Here is a 15,660-nt window from a genome sequence, read left to right as displayed (position 1 = left end):
AGCGTGCACTGAGTCTGCAAGAAATTCTGCTCAGTGAGGGTCTGCAAACAAAGGTTCAACTGATGAACTGAACTGATTTTATAGGGATGTTTTCTAAGCACAGAAGCACAAAAAAGAACAAGCAGAAACAATTCTTAAATAAATCTGCAAGTTTTATTTAGCATATATGCGAGTGATTTCCACCCTGTGGCTTCTCACTTTGATTGGTCTGTAGGTTCAGGAAGATGACAATGCACACTCTGCCTTCCCTGAGCCTCCACGGCAGCTGAGCGCTGCTCCGTGTGCTCAGATCGTCAGGAGCTGGATTACACGTACCCGGACGGACTGGAACTGCTCTGCTGCAGATTCAGGAGACGACGGCAGAGAGGGGCTGGCCGAGGCGTCGTCCGAATTCCATTTCTGTGTGACGAGAAGCGGTTTGTTCCCAACAGCTGCAACATCCCCGGCTCGCTTCCGTGGTGAGTACCGATGGCACACAAATGGCAGCCCGAGGAAATCGTGTTCTGGGCTCCAAGTGGCTGGGACAGGGTCTGATTTTTTGTTTTGCATCTGTATGACGATTAGTACGACAGGGCTCTGAGGGATGACATGGCAACACAGAATTAAAAACTCCTCGATAGAATTACATCGACGTCTAGGAAAGACAAAAGCCTATCACCCTTCTGCAATCTGCTTTTAATCCAAAGCACACTGATTGTCAGTATACTGCACCTTCCAGCTTTTCAAAGCAGCTTACTTCTGAAGACCAGGAAACATTGATTTCTACAGAAACAATGGGCAACCCCCAGGCTAATTTAAGCACTACTCTTTAATAGGGGATCTGCCAGCGTGCCAGTCCAGCTTCAAGTGCACTTTATTTCAGTCTCACATCCCCACAAAATTCTTCTCACATCTTCCAACCCTGAAATCTTATTTTTTCCCTAAGGCTTCTCATCATTAGCAATTTCCAAGTAACATGGTATTTTTACAACATTCAAAAATGTCATGCTGGACTGTGCTAGAGAGTAATCTGCAAATATAAGCTTAGCAAAGATTGAATTGACTTGTCCAGAGAAAAAACCTACAAGTGAACACCCACACCTGCCTACAAAGAGCTAACAAGCCCCTGGCAGCTACCAGCATCAAAGCACAGTGGATGTTTCTAACAGAGGGTAAGGATAACAATATCACCTTTTGTTCTCTCCAGCTTGTTTTCCCTGCAGTCATATTTTGCTTCTTATGATTGTTTTAGTCTCTGTATCTTTTTGGACAGCACCGAGCCTGACGACAAGGATACGAGAGTCTTTCCCTGCCGTAGGGAGAGAATCAGGAAAACAGTTAAAAAAAGAACAGGGTAGTTTGAAATTCATACTTCCAGTGAGAAGCAGCGCCTAACAAACAGAACAAAAGCAAACAAAGCACGATACCTCCCTGGGGACAGAAGACTTATAAACCCTCCAGGATTTATGACCAACCCCTTCAGGACAGCAGCCAAGTGTCCCATGAGGTGGTGCTGCACCAAAGAACGATCTGACAGGTTCCAAAGAGTCAAATGCACAATATTTTGCAAAGCCATAAAATCTTGCAAAATAACAAAAATACAATTGATATAAACTACAGGGCAAGAGTACAAGTGTTCGCTTTAAGAGCTGGAACCATCCAGATGAGCACCTGATAACTGGATCCTCACCAGAGTTTGAACCCTTCGGTACACAGAAGGGTTTTCCCCAGAAATTTCACAGACTGAGTTTTGATAGAAGTACACTTGCCAGATCCTCAGAAGCATCACCCATTCTCCAGGTGTCTGGAGAGAACTGCAAATGGCTCTCACGTAGTTTGAGGTAGTTCTCCAAGGTCTCAGGGTGAATTTCACCAGATGCAACCAAATCGGGCGACTCCCAGTGGGACAGAAGGAACCCAAAGTTTGGGTAAGCAGAGCTGCAGCAAATACTGAGGAAAGAAACATAACAGCGTAAAAAATAATAAACCATCCTTTTTTTTCCTCTTGCTTTTGTTTTTTTCTTATTCAGATCAGCATTGCAATTAAAGAGAAAGTGAAAAACTCACCATTACTGAACATTTCATCATCTGTAAGCCGAGCATCCTTAGCATAGGACTCCAAAGTTAAAATTCACCGATCCCTGGGAAATAAAACCAAATATTGTATGATAAACAGTCAAACAGCAGACATAAAAATTTGTTTCCTCTAAGGACTTTCAGGTATGTATGTATCTTTGCATACATCCTACACATTAGAACATACACTTTATACCATCACCTAATACATAATATTTTACCTTTAAATTTTGATTGTATAGCATGAATTTTTAACTTAAATTGGCGATCTATTATTATTAAGTTGGTACTGAAAGTTATTTCTGCTGTCACGTTCAAAAAAACATTATTTTTTTTTTACTGTAATGAGCAATCGATTTCAAAGTCATCACAAGCCCATCAAAATACAAAGCTGTATTCACTGGACGGGTCTGTGAGCTAGAAGTAGTTAGGCTTGTACTTCCCTCTTGTTCTTCCAGAACCGATAAATCCTGGTCAACAAAACCAGGATCTTTAGCCCACTGCTGTGAAAGATTCTACAAGGATGATGGTTTGATTTGTGTTTACAAGTTTTGATTTGAAATGGCCAGTTCAATGGATAAAGACAGTTTAAGTACTATTACGTTACTATTATTATTATTTCTATTATTATTTTTACTATTACTACTACTATTATTATCACCTGCTACTGGAAGAAACAAACCAGTCGTACCTATACTTAATTACTTTTATTTCCAGAAAATAATAAAGAAAAAGAACCAAACCAAAAAAAGTCACTTCCTACCTTTTATATCAAGGGAGGAAAAATTTCTCTTGGGCTCTTCTCCAATTTATCAAGACTCATAGCACTGAAAGGCAAACAAAACAGTGCTTTATAGAAGGGCAAGTGCACATTTCAAGGCTGAACCACCAACCGATTGCAGTGACAGCAGTTACAACATGAATCGTTCCGAGAGCCTCTGTTAAATGCAATGTTCTGTGGAACTGCCATTTCTTTCCCAAAATACTAACTTCCAACACTTCCTAAACGTATTTGGTATTTTAAAACAACAGAAGTTAGTGAGACACTGTGTGGAGGTCAGGTTTAAATTTATTTCCTTCTAAAGCACAGAGCTCTGTTCCATCACCCTTCACTTCGGCTCTGCACTGAATCACGGTGAGCATTTGAGGAGTGCTCAATAACCAATTCTATTTCTCTCTTTTTCTAGTTCTCTCTATTCCTGAATAATTAAAGACAAGTCCAATGAAAAATGACAAGTTCAGCATCAAAGTCACACTTTTTCCCTTTGTCTGGTCAAGAACAGGCTCTAAATCCACTTAGTGCTGCCTGCAACGATTAAGACGTGCAAAACCATTTTTACATGTTTTATAGGTTTATCATAAAAGCCACGGAACGCAAGCTCTGAATTACAGGAAAAGGTACACAGTCAAATACCTAAAGGGATCACTTATTTGTAAATGCATACCTTGACAGAGATCGCACTGAGAACGTTTCTGTGGGACTCTAAGGGAGACATATTTTCTGAGTACCCTGTAAACAAGAAAAGCTAGGATATATTACAGGACATACCCACTTTTTCTACATATTCAAATAGGATTTTTAATAAAAACAACTCAGTTGAAAAAGAAAGAAGAAAACCAAGGTCATTTTACTCAGCTATATTTACTCCCGATTTAGAGAAAAAAAAAAGTCACGGGTGCTGCAAAGAAAAAAAAAAGTGAACCATAAACGCCTACAGTACAATTTAAAAACAAGTGCTTGGATAAAAGAATCTCATGGAACGTGAAGTAATAAAAAAGTGAAACCACTATCAGACCTGCCTATTTTCTCACCTTGGTACAAGAAAATCCTAAAAGCAGTATAAAGTCACTGCCTAAAACCGGCCATGGGATGTAACCAAGAACAATTTAGGCATTTGCTAATCTAGACAGAAACCTTTTCTGGATGCTAGTGTCAAATCACAAGTTTTGTCTTTCAGAAGCCCGACAATGCTGGAAAGCACTTTCCCTGGGGCTCGGGAGGGCAGGGGCAGAAGGGGATGAGTTTGCAGATCGCACCTGTGCCATCGGAAGGATACAGCCCGCCTGCTCCCTGCGCTGGGCATTCTCCCGGCCATCTCTGGGTTTACCGCTCAGCGCCGCTCCATCCGTTTGCATGCCAGAAAGAGCCTCGAGCATTAGGGCAGGCAGCAGCCCAGTCATTCCGGCGATATCGCAGCGCTCTCTGCTCGCAACGCCCAACACGCGGCGGAGCCGCCTCCGCCCGCAGCACCAGCAGCAGCCCGAGGGAGACGGCTGCAGCTCGGGGGCTGCTGCGCCTCCGCCAGCCTGAGGGCAGCCGCCCCACCGGGACCGCGGGAGCGCCCGGCGCCGCTCGCCCGGGGCGGCTCCTGCAGCTCCCGGCCCGCGGCAGCAAAGCACCGCCTCGCCCTCCGCCATCGCTACCGCTGAGTAAGGCCGAAGAACCGGGCCGACGCTCCTTCCGCGCTGCTCAGCTCCGTGCGGGCGGCCAGACGGAGGCTTCGCCCCTCCGGCGTCGCCGCCGCGGCGCCGTCCCGCGCGGGACAGGGGCCGGGAGCTGCCCGCGCACGGCCCCGCGCGGCCGCCTGGCACGCCAGCCACTCATGTGCCGCGTCAGCCGTTGCGTCACACGCCTCGCCGGTAGCAGGGCATGCCGGGAGTTGTAGTCTCGGGCTGACAGCCACCGCTCCGTCCTCCGCCACCGGGAGCTGCAGTCCCTCCCGGGCATCAAACGGGTCCTTCGCCCCTGGGCGGGGAAGGACCTGAGGCAGCAACGCTCCTCCCGAATGCCCTCTCTTTTTCGCTCCAGCCTTTTTTCTTTTTTCACTCTGCTTTTCACCCCTTCCCTTCCCTCTTGTGGTCCTGATTCCTTTCCTTCCCTTCCCTTCCCTTTTTTCTATTTCTGATCTTGGTTTTCCTTTCTAGCTTTAGAGTAAAAAAGCAGCAGTAGAAAGTTTCAGGCTACCTGGGAGTAAAAAAAACCTCCAAAACGAAAATGATTTAAAGAAAACTATTTATTCCCTGGGAGCCTGAAATTTTCTACTGCTGCACGTGACATAGAGCTTTTATTCCTTCTTATGGAGAGTTGATATTTTATACTTACTTTATACAGCGCCCCCTGCCATGTGCCCCGGAGACCTGCAGGGAGAGCGCTGCGGCGTCCTTCGGTTCTGTTTAAAGAAACTCGGCTCAATTCGGCTTGGTTCGGCTCTTGGTCTAACTTGTTTCAGTTCGGCTCTTCGGCCCAACTCGGCACGGTGCGGCTAAACTCGGTCATATTCAGCACATTCTCTAAATGCGGCCAGTGTCGGCTCCACTCGGCTATCGGTTCCAGTCGGCTATCATCGGCTCTTGGTGTAAACTCGGCTGTTTTCGGCTACACTCGCTCTTCGGGTAAACTCGGCTGTTTTCGGCTGCCATCGGCTCTTCGGGCAAACTCGGCTGTTTTCGGCTACCATCGGCTCTTTGGGCAAACTCGGCTGTTTTCGGCTACACTCGGCTCTTCGGCTCAAGTCGGCTGTTGTCGGCAACACTCGGCTCTTCGGCTCAAGTCGGCTGTTATCGGCAACACTCGGCTCTTCGGCTCAAGTCGGGATTTTTCGGCCATCCTCGGCTCGCTGAGGGCGGGAGAGCGGCCATGAGAGGACCCCGGCGCACAGAGGGAAGGTTTATCCAGATGCCTGTCACAAACCCGCAGAAATACGCCCGCTCGCAGCGCCGCTGAGCCCACAGCATGTATCGGATACGCTTCAAACGCCACAGAAAAATCCGTCAGGGCCACCATGACGTCGGTATTCCATGCAGGCAGTTCACTTACACCCACCGGGGTCCTCCACTTCCCCGCCATCTCGAGAAGGTCAATGAAAAGTCCGAGACACCCGCGACACGCCACTCCCAACATGGCGGCCTCTCGCCTGCCTGCCGGCGCACGGCTGCAGTACCGCGCTCTGCCCACAAGGCGGCAGCACTGCCGCCCGCCCCAGACGGGGGCGCAGCGCGCCTCGGGGTTGCGGGCAGCGAAGGCGGCAAAAAAGAACAGGGGCAACCCCAGACAAAAACTGCTCTGAAATAAATGCCAAAAACCTGCCTCTTATCCGACCAGAACCAAACAAACCACCTTGGTTTAAAATCCTATTAAAATCAATTTGATAGTCCTATTTTTCGTATTTATATTCACATGCATATTTATAGTGGACATTGATGTAGCATGTAATTTATAAAATATATTCTGTGTATTCCTACTGTTTCTATTTATTTATATTTTGTGGTTTTTAAAAAATCTTTCTATATTTATTGTATATTTCTATGTTAAAAGCATGATAGAAATGTAATTTTAATTATTTAAAATAAAAATCCCATACTAACTAAACAAATACAAAAAAGCTCTATTCTTTTAAACTATATTGAAATATTTTTATATTTATAGCTTGCATGACTATATTCACATTTATATTTATAGTTTATATTTAAGCATTATATTAATCACGATATATAATATGTGTCCTATTCAAATAATAGAAATAAATTATTTTTTAAATTATGTACCATATCTACTGCTACAACTTATTTTATCTTAGATTTTTAATTTTATATTAGCCTTTTGCTCTTTATGATCTGTTTCTATACTTAGATTTCTACCTTTATATTATTTGTATTTATCATTTTTGTACTAAAACCCCTGCTTTTGCCAAATAAAAAACAAAACCCCCCTTTATGTTAAACTGCTTTAAAAAACTTATATCAATATGGTGTAATATATAACAAATGATAGATATGATAAACATAAAATTGATATAAATTTATTTATATCTATTTCCTATAATGCACTATAATAAGATATATACAGTATTACTGGTATTATGGATCTTATATGCAGATATTGATTTATGTTATTTTGTATTTTAAATAATTTAACAATTCTCTATATATTTGAAAGACATTTATGTATTTATACTTTGGTTGCGATTTTTTCTGGGTGTTTTCCGGGTCTTTTCTTGCCCTTCTTGGAATTGTTTTTCTGGGTTTTCTCTGGGTTTTTTCTTGCCCATCTTGGGGGTTTTTTCTGGGTTTCTTCATGCCCATCTTCGGGGTTTTTTTCTGGGTTTTTTCTTGCCCGTCTTCGGGTTCTTTTCTGGGTTTTTTTCTTGCCCATCTTGTTGGGTTTTTTTCCTAGGTTTTTCCTTACCCATCTCCGTCTGTTTTACTGGGTTTTAAGCCAACATGGGTACATTCCATGTCAGTACATACAATATAACCCGGCTGAGGATTTTTTATTCTAACTTTAAAAATGAGTTGCAAAACCTGAAAAGCAAAAGTCATATACACAAGGTTAAATCCAGTCAGCATGTGCCCACCCATGCAGAGACGAGCAGACACAGACGGACACAGCCACGTGCTCTCACACACACTGACACACTCTTGCCACTTACACGCTCACTGCGGCCCTTACCTGAGACGCTGAAGAACGTGCTGTGACACATCTTCTGGCTGCTGCTCCTTGAAGTAAATGGCAGATCCTGGGGAAATCAGCAGCCTCGGGGACCTGTGAGACAACAGGAAGGGTCAACGAGTGGCTATCTGACAGCTAGGACTTGTCCCCACTCTGGACCCATAAACTTTCTACCCAAAATCCCACAAAAGACAGATGAAGAGTAAAATTTCTATAACTGTTCTACCTAACTGTGACTACGTGCCAGGGCAGGGCAGCTCTGATGGTAAGTGGTACAATATAAGTACACACAATATAGGCTGAGGTAAACAGTGCAAGTGTAAACAGAGCGTAAGTACACACAATATAAGGTGACACACTTACATACAGTATAAACCAACACAGGTACACACAATATAAACCAATATAGGTACATCCAATGTAAGTACATATAGTATAAACCAACATAGGTACATACAGTATAAGTACATACAGTATAAGCCAGCACAGGTACACACAATAGAGGTACATACAACATAAGCCAACATAGGCAAATACAATACCAGCCAGGACTTGAGATAACTCTCTGGAAGACGAATTCTTGAGCCCTGTACCCTTTGAGAAGATGGAACCTAAGGAACTGCTGCAGTCACCTGAGGAGGTGCATCTGAAAAAAAGTCAGGACAAAAGTCAAAGGGCTGCAGAATAACTTAAGTGCTCGGCTAAATTGGGCTGTAATCGGCTAAACTCGGCTATTGTCGGCTGCATTCGGCTGGATGCGCCTCTTCGGCGCGGCTCGGCTCGCTTCGGCCGAACTCGGAGCCTCTCCGTGCGCTCGGCGCGGCTCGGCTTCATTCGGCCGAACTCGGAGCCTCTCCGTGCGCTCGGCGCGGCTCGGCTCGTTCGGCTCGCTTCGGCCGAACTCGGAGCTGCTCTGTACGTTCGGCGGGGCTCGGCTTCATTCAGCCGAACTCGGAGCCGCTCTGTGCGCTCGGCGCGGCTCGGCTCGGCTCGCTTCCGCCGAACTCGGAGCCGCTCTGTACATTCAGCGCGGCTCGGCTTCATTCAGCCGAACTCGGAGCCGCTCTGTGCGCTCGGCAAGGCTCGGCTCGCTTCGGCCGAACTCGGAGTCGCTCTGTGCGCTCGGCAAAGCTCGGCTCGCTTCGGCCGAACTCGGAGCCGCTCTGTGCGCTCAGCAAGGCTCGGCTTCATTCAGCCGAACTCGGAGCCGCTCTGTGCGCTCAGCGCGGCCCGCTTCGGCTCTCTTCGGCCGAACTCGGAGCCGCTCTGTACATTCAGCGCGGCTCGGCTTCATTCAGCCGAACTCGGAGCCGCTCTGTGCGCTCGGCGCGGCTCGTGTCGCTTCGGCCGAACTCGGAGCCTCTCCTTGCGTTCGGCGCGGCTCGGTTTTATTCGGCCGAACTCGGAGCCGCTCTGTGCGCTCGGCAAGGCTCGGCTCGCTTCGGCCGAACTCGGAGCCGCTCTGTGCGCTCGGCGCGCCTCGGCTCGGGTCGGCTCCCTGAGGGCGGGCAAGCGGCGCCGCCTCACGTTAAACGCGCCCGGCTCGGGGCTGTCCTGCTGCCGCGTCCCGCGGGCGGCCCGCCCATCTCACGGACACGACCGGGAGCGCGGGGCGGCACAGGGGCTCATTAGGCGGTGACCGCACTCGCGCTAATTAGCGCGCACGAGAGCAGCGGGCTCGGTTCGCCTGAGCTCGGCTCCGTTCAGGCAGCCTCGCAAGCCTGGCCTCGGTTCGCTCGAGGCCGTCAGGTTCGGCCGGTCTCGCCTTGCTTCGGCTGAGCTCGTTCCATTCGGCCGAAGGAGGCGCCGTTCGCTCGTGTTTTTACAAATATCTTTCTCTATAGATTGTATATTTCTATATTTAGATTTATACTTCTATAATACTTCTATTATTCCAAATAAAAACCCCGTCTCTAACCAAATAAATACAAAAAACCACCTTCTTTTAAACGAGATTGAAATATTTTTATACTTAGTATAATTATATTCCCATTCATATTTATAGTTTCTTTGGATGCAGTGTATTAATAATTATATATATGTAAAGTTCTAGAAATGTATTTAAATTATTATTTATATTATGTGTCATATCTACTGCTACAACTAATTTTTTCTTGTTTTTAAACTTTATATCTGTGTTTATTTATGATATATTCCTATACTTAGATTTCTACATTTATATTGTTTGTATTTATGATTTTTATAATCAAAACCCTGCCTATTGACAAATAAAAAACCCCCGCTTTATTTAGCTATTTTAAAAAATATTTTCATGATTATAATTTTCATGCTTATATTTATAATTTATCCTAGATTACATGAGAACACACCTGCTCCTGCACCCCAGTGGGGCTTCCTCTCCTGGGGACCTTGGGGTGCCCCAATGGCATCAGAGCCCCGAGTCTTCACCCCCCTCTCCTCTATTTAGAAACTACACAGGAACTTTTTTCTGGAAACAAAGACATTACCTAAATCCTCTCCCCGTGTCCCAGACAGATAGATATTCAGTTATTAGTTGGCTGGGCAACAGTTTCTAAAATAGAATGATAAACAAGATGTGAACTTTTTAGCTACAAGCAAACAGGCAAATCTGAACACGGTACCGATGGCCAGCCACTGAAGTTATTTTGAAGCAATTTTTTAAACAAGAAAATACTGCTACCACAAAAATAAAGCAAAAAGCTAACTACTGGCTAAGAAAAAATTAACTTTTGACAGCAACAACATTCCAACGACACAGGCTTTTTTCCCGATGTCATACCTTATAACTACCTCTCTTGGGAATTCTCATCATGTATCCCAAAAGGAATAAATACCTTAGAGCGTCCTAAAGCAAAAAGTAGCACACATGAGCTCCTCACACTCCAGCGCAGCGTGCACTGAGTCTGCAACAAATTCTGCTCAGTGAGGGTCTGCAAACAAAGGTTCAACTGATGAACTGAACTGATTGTATAGGGATGTTTTCTAAGCACAGAAGCACAAAAAAGAACAAGCAGTAATAATTCTTAAATAAATCTGCAAGTTTTATTTAGCATATATGCGAGTGATTTCCACCCTGTGGCTTCTCACTTTGATTTGTCTGTAGGTTCAGGAAGATGACAATGCACACTCTGCCTTCCCTGAGCCCCCCAGAGCAGCTGAGCGTTGCTCCGTGTGCTCAGATCGTCAGGAGCTGGATTACACGTACCCGGACGGACTGGAACTGCTCTGCTGCAGATTCAGGAGACGACGGCAGAGAGGGGCTGGCCGAGGCATCGTCCGAATTCCATTTCTGTGTGACGAGAAGCGGTTTGTTCCCAACAGCTGCAACATCCCCGGCTCGCTTCCGTGGTGAGTACCGATGGCGCACAAATGGCAGCCCGACGAAATCGTGTTCTGGGCTCCAAGTGGCTGGGACAGGGTCTGATGTTTTGTTTTGCATCTGTATGACGATTAGTACGACAGGGCTCTGAGGGATGACATGGCAACACAGAATTAAAAACTCCTCGATAGAATTACATCGACGTCTAGGAAAGACAAAAGCCTATCACCCTTCTGAAATCTGCTTTTAATCCAAAGCACACAGATTGTCAGTATACTGCACCTTCCAGCTTTTCAAAGCAGCTTACTTCTGAAGACCAGGAAACATTGATTTCTACAGAAACAATGGGCAACCCCCAGGCTAATTTAAGCACTACTCTTTAATAGGGGATCTGCCAGCGTGCCAGTCCAGCTTCAAGTGCACTTTATTTCAGTCTAACATCCCCACAAAATTCTTCTCACATCTTCCAACCCTGAAATCTTATTTTTTCCCTAAGGCTTCTCATCATTAGCAATTTCCAAGTAACATGGTATTTTTACAACATTCAAAAATGTCATGCTGGACTGTGCTAGAGAGTAATCTGCAAATATAAGCTTAGCAAAGATTGAATTGACTTGTCCAGAGAAAAAAACCTACAAGTGAACACCTACACCTGCCTACAAAGAGCTAACAAGCCCCTGGCAGCTACCAGCATCAAAGCACAGTGGATGTTTCTAACAGAGGGTAAGGATAACAATATCACCTTTTGTTCTCTCCAGCTTATTTTCCCTGCAGTCATATTTTGCTTCTTATGATTGTTTTAGTCTCTGTATCTTTTTGGACAGCACCGAGCCTGACGACAAGGACACGAGAGTCTTTCCCTGCCGTAGGGAGAGAACCAGGAAAACAGTTAAAAAAAGAACAGGGTAGTTTGAAATTCATACTTCCAATGAGAAGCAGCGCCTAACAAACAGAACAAAAGCAAACAAAGCACGATACCTCCCTGGGGACAGAAGACTTATAAACCCTCCAGGATTTATGACCAACCCCTTCAGGACAGCAGCCAAGTGTCCCATGAGGTGGTGCTGCACCAAAGAACGATCTGACAGGTTCCAAAGAGCCAAATGCACAATATTTTGCAAAGCTGTAAAATCTTGCAAAATAACAAAAATACAATAGATATAAACTACAGGGCAAGAGTACAAGTGTTCGCTTTAAGAGCTGGAACCATCCAGGTAAGCACCTGATAACTGGATCCTCACCAGAGTTTGAACCCTTCGGTACACAGAAGGGTTTTCCCCAGAAATTTCACAGACTGAGTTTTGATAGAAGTACACTTGCCAGATCCTCAGAAGCATCACCCATTCTCCAGGTGTCTGGAGAGAACTGCAAATGGCTCTCACATAGTTTGAGGTAGTTCTCCAAGGTCTCAGGGTGAATTTCACCAGATGCAACCAAATCGGGCAACTCCCAGTGGGACAGAAGGAACCCAAAGCTTGAGTAAGCAGAGCTGCAGCAAATACTGAGGAAAGAAACATAACAGCGTAAAAAATAATAAACCATCCTTTTTTTTCTCTTGCTTTTGTTTTTTTCTTATTCAGATCAGCATAGCAATTAAAGAGAAAGTGAAAAACTCACCATTACTGAACATTTCATCATATGTAGGCTGAGCATCCTTAGCATAGAGGACTCTAAAGTTAAAATTCACTGATCCCTGGGAAATAAAACCAAATATTGTATGATAAACAGCAGACATAAAAATTTGTTTCCTCTAAGGACTTTCAGGTATGTATGTATCTTTGCATTACACATTAGAACATACACTTTATACCATCACCTAATACATAATAATTTACCTTTAAATTTTGATAGTATAGCACGAATTTTTAACTTTAATTGGTGAACTATTATTATTAAGTTGGTGCTTAAAGTTATTTCTGCTGTCACGTTCAAAAAAACATTCATTTTTTTAACTGTAATGAGCAATTGATTTCAAAGTCATCACAAGCCCATCAAAATACAAAGCTGTATTCACTGGACAGGTCTGTGAGCTAGAAGTAGTTAGGCTTGTACTTCCCTCTTGTTCTTCCAGAACCGATAAATCCTGTCAACAAAACCAGGATCTTTAGCCCACTGCTGTGAAAGATTCTACAAGGATGATGGTTTGATTTGTGTTTACAAGTTTTGATTTGAAATGGCCAGTTCAATGGATAAAGACAGTTTAAGTAGTATTACGTTACTATTATTATTATTTCCATTATTATTTTTACTATTACTACTACTGTTATTATCACCTGCTACTGGAAGAAATAAACCAGTAGTATTTATACTTTATCACTTACATTTCCAGAAAATAATAAAGAAAAAGAACCAAACCAAAAAAAGTCACTTCCTACCTTTTGTATCTCAGGATGATGAATTTCTCTTGGGCTTTTCTCCAATTTATCAAGACTCATAGCACTGAAAGGCAAACAAAACAGTGCTTTATAGAAGGGCAAGCACACATTTCAAGGCTGAACCACCAACTGATTGCAGTGACAGCAGTAACAAAATTATTCGTTCAGAGAGCCTCTGTTAAATGGAATGTTCTGTGGAGCTGCCATTTCTTTCCCAAAATACTAACTTCCAACACTTCCTAAACGTATTTGGTATTTTAAAACAACAGAAGTTAGTGAGACACTGTGTGGAGGTCAGGTTTAAATTTATTTCATTCTAAAGCACAGAGCTCTGTTCCATCACCCTTCACATCGGCTCTGCACTGATTCACGGTGAGCATTTGAGGAGCGCTCAATAACCAATTCTATTTCTCTCTTTTTCTAGTTCTCTCTATTCCTACATAATTCAAGACAAGTCAAATGAAAAATGACAAGTTCAGCATCAAAGTCACACTTTTTCCCTTTGGTCAAGAACAGGCTTTCAAACCACTTATTGCTGCCTTCAACGATTAACACTTGCAAAACCACCAGCCCATCCAGCCAAGGTCAGAGCTCTCTGCCCACCGAGGACACGGCAACCAGCAGGGCCCTGTCTCCCACTCTCCAGCACGGACCTGTGATGCCAGAGAGGAGTTTACAGAGACCGGGAGGCGGCGGGACGGGACGGGCGCCCGGCCCGACCTTCCAAAGCTGGCAGCAGCAAGGGCGGGGAGCGCCACGGCCCCGCTCCGCCTCCTGCGCCGCCTGCCCGGGGCCGCCCCGCCGGGACTGCCCGGGCCGCGGTCGCTCCCAGCGCCTGGAGTGGGGCGGGCGCGGGCCCGGGGGCTGCAGCCTTGTTCCGACGCCGCTCGCTCGTGCCCCTCGCCCTTCCCTCGCTTGGCAGCCGCGTCCTTGCCCCGCTCCCGGCACCCAGCGGCGAGGGGCAGGGCGCTGGCTCGGGGTTGCGGTACCGCTCTGTGGCCACAGGGCGGCAGACTTACTGGGGTGTGCGATTTTTTCCCGCCCTTGTGGCCACCATTTTGAGAAGGTCAAGCGAGCCCGCGACACCCGCGACACGCCACTCCCAAGATGGCGGCCTCTCGGCTGCTTGTCGGCTCACAGCTGCAGTACCGCGCTCTGCCCACAAGGCGGCAGCACTGCCGCCCGCCCCAGCCGGGGATGCCTTGGGGCTGTGGGCAGGGACAGCGGCAAAAAAGAACAGGGGCGACCCCCGCCAAATACTGCTCTGAAATAAATGCCCCAAAACAATCCGGAAAAAAAAAACCAACAAACCATGCCTCCAACCCAATAAGAACCAAAAAACAAAAAAATTCCCAACTCTTTTTTTTAAACAATATTTAAATATATTTTATTTTTATATTTTTCATATTTATATCCACATTTATATTTAAAATGTATATTGATGTATAACGTTTATTTATACATTTATATTTATAAATTTCTATTTAGACATAAATTAATATTCTATATTAGATCTATTCCTATTACTTAGATTTATTTATATATTTTTATACATACATTTATATATATTGATTTTATATTTCTGTGTTAAGATATTTACTTCTCTAACACTTATATTATTTAAAATAAAGCCCTGCCTCTACCCAAATAAAAGCCGAACGAAACCCTTTTTTTAAACTATATGTTAATTTTTTCATTATATTTTTCATATTTATATTCCCATTTACAATTAAAACGTATACTAATGTATAGTGTTATTTGTGTTTTATATTACATCTCTTCCTTTTATATTTATTTATTTTTCAAATTTCTATATCTATATTTTTATATCTTGTTTATATATTTCTATATTTAGAAATATATAGCAATAATATCTATATTCATACTATTTAATTTGAAAACCCTACCACTAACCAAATAAAAATCAATAAAAGCTCTTTCTTTTAAACTATATTTACATATTTTTTCATATTTATATTCACATTTATATTTATAATTTATATTGCCGGATACTGTTATTTATATTCCATATTACATCTCTTCATATTGCTCACATTTACGTTTATATTTTTAGTTCATTTTATTTATAGACATTATATGTATTATAGAGAATACCTTTTAATAGAATACTAGATAAACTATTTTTATATTATATATTTCTGTTACTTATATTTATTTATAATAAGTATTTATAGATATCGGAATATAATAGTATATTTGTATATTTGGATTTATATTTTTATATTATTTATATTTCTATTTATATTATTTAGAAAAAACCTCAGCCTAGAACTTAATAAAAACCAAATATCTCCAATTTCTTTTAAAGTATATTTAATATTTTTATGTTTACAATCTATATTTAAATATCTTTGCATATGTATAATAGATTTTAATTTATAGCTATTATATTACAATAATATATAGTATAGATTTTTGTATTTATCTGCTTTCTATATTTATGTTTGCTGTTATAATTT

General features: G+C 43.5%; 1 long non-coding RNA gene across 1 annotated transcript; it reads right to left on the bottom strand.

Moving 5' to 3' along the window:
- Nucleotides 1–1,385: 1,385 nt before the first annotated feature.
- On the bottom strand, nt 1,386–7,751 carry LOC141731988 (uncharacterized). Its single transcript, XR_012583897.1, has 6 exons — nt 7,505–7,751; nt 5,159–7,356; nt 3,501–3,565; nt 2,819–2,882; nt 2,047–2,120; nt 1,386–1,929 (listed from the first exon to the last, which is right to left on the bottom strand). It is a non-coding gene; the product is annotated as an uncharacterized LOC141731988 (long non-coding RNA).
- Nucleotides 7,752–15,660: the final 7,909 nt, after the last annotated feature.

Source organism: Zonotrichia albicollis, chromosome 1, assembly GCF_047830755.1.
Source record: "Zonotrichia albicollis isolate bZonAlb1 chromosome 1, bZonAlb1.hap1, whole genome shotgun sequence".
Lineage (NCBI taxonomy): Eukaryota > Metazoa > Chordata > Aves > Passeriformes > Passerellidae > Zonotrichia > Zonotrichia albicollis.
This window is presented reverse-complemented; position numbering and strand designations above follow the sequence as displayed.